The sequence below is a fragment of the Myotis davidii genome, unplaced genomic scaffold (genome assembly GCF_000327345.1).
Source record: "Myotis davidii unplaced genomic scaffold, ASM32734v1 scaffold135, whole genome shotgun sequence".
Taxonomy (NCBI): Eukaryota; Metazoa; Chordata; class Mammalia; order Chiroptera; family Vespertilionidae; genus Myotis; species Myotis davidii.
Genome location: NW_006289813.1, coordinates 3,902,555 through 3,904,394, shown reverse-complemented (window position 1 = coordinate 3,904,394; position 1,840 = coordinate 3,902,555). Strand labels below are relative to the sequence as shown.

Sequence of the window (1,840 nt, the reverse complement as noted above, 5' to 3'; positions counted from 1 at the left end):
CTGTGATTTGGTGGGGTGTCCCTCCAGGGTGGTGGCAAGGCCTATGTCCCACTTGGGGAAGTCGAGTGTTGCTTTGTTGGCACCAGATCCACAGTGCCATTTCTCTGTAAATGGCCACTATGCGTCATGACCGGAATCGAACCTGGGACCTTTCAGTCCGCAGGCTGATGCTCTATCCACTGAGCAAAACCAGTTTTGGCCCCCTGGTGGTTATTGTGCATCATAGCGACTGGTTAGACAGGTGGAGGGACACTTAGCATATTAGCTTTTTATATATAACTAGAAGCCCGGTGCACGAAAATTCGTGCACTGGGAGGGTGGGTCCCTCAGCCCCGCCTGCCCCTTCAACCAGCCGATCAGGGGAAGGTGCTGCCCCCATCACCCACTCACTGCTACTGCCTCTGGCCTCCCTCTGCGGGAGGCCACTGGATCAATCAGGGAAAGGCGACGCCCCATTACGCCGCTGCTGTTGCCACTGCCAGCCTCTGTGGTTGCCTGAGCCTCGGCCCTTGCAGCCACTGCGGCTGCCTAAGCCTCGACCTGGCCCTCGCAGCAGCAGCTGCTGCGGTTCTGGACCAGAAGGACATCTGGTCCAATTAGCATATTACCCTTTAATTAGTATAGACTAGAGGCTCGGTGCACAAAAATTTTTCTGATTTAATGTCTACTTGTTCCATCAATTATTGAGAAAGGTGTGTTGAAATCTCCAACTATAATTGTGGATTTGTGTATCAACAAAAATTTTCCATGGGAATTCTATCTGTGGTTTGCTTCATATATTTTAAATTTTGTTATTAGGTGCCTAAACAATATTTTTATGTTCTCTTGATTAACTGAGTCTTTTATCATTAGGAAAAAAACCTATCTTTATCCATAGTAATATTCTTTTTTTTTGAAATCTGCTTGATCTGACATTTAATAGTCACTTTAGCTGTTTCTTGAATAGCTATCTTTTTTTTATAGTTACAATAAGTTCAGAATGATTAATTGTAAAAATGCCCCAACACTTCCCCCCCCAAAAAGGTTGAGTAACTAAGCAAATAAAACAATAGGTATGGGAATAATTACCTCATCCATTTAGGAATGATGGATAACTAGCCCACTGACTAGATTATATAGAGAAATTAGTTCTAATAGGAACAAAACAATCCTAGAATTCAATAAATACTTATGCAGAGCCGTCTACCCTTAGGAACAACCAGTACTGACAGTGGGATATGAGAATCCAAGCACTGAAGACAAAAGTTTATTTTAGAGAGTTCAGTATTTCTGTACCACCACTCTTAAAACTATTCCACGTTTATTTATTGAGGTTCTTTCTGAGACAGAATATCGAAATGTACACAAGCGTAGCAGGGGGAAAAAATTTAAGGTTTTGCATAATAATAATTTCTTAGAAAATTATCAACCAACCTTTGGAATACAAAATAGAAGGCAAGAAGATCCTGTGTACTTTACTACTTAAATTTTGTAATGATCAACAACAGTGAGGGTCTCTTATGTAACAAACAGGAGTCAGAAGTTAGGATCCAGTGCTTACACATATATTTAAGATAGAATGGAAGATCCATCCTAGTAGTACAAGCTGGCTCAACTACTAGATCTTTGTTTGTATATCTGTCACCAGCTACTTTTAAATACCTGAGTAGGCAGTTCCAAACCTAGACCCATTAATCTAAATTTCTCATTCCCTCTTGTATCTTCCAACTACTTAACAAATATCTTTTAGAGCTGAACCAAATATAGGCTTTACTCCAATTATTGTGTGAATTCATTTAAGCCCTATCTTTACAAAGCTTGAAGCCACCATTGTAAGTCATTCATCTGAATCTGATTTCAG

At 40.9% G+C, this 1,840-nt stretch overlaps 1 protein-coding gene across 1 annotated transcript in view; it reads right to left on the bottom strand.

The window, feature by feature from the left end:
• SREK1IP1 (SREK1 interacting protein 1) overlaps positions 1–1,840 on the bottom strand; it is a 27,808-nt gene that overhangs the window by 11,198 nt on the left and 14,770 nt on the right. The window lies entirely within an intron of this gene.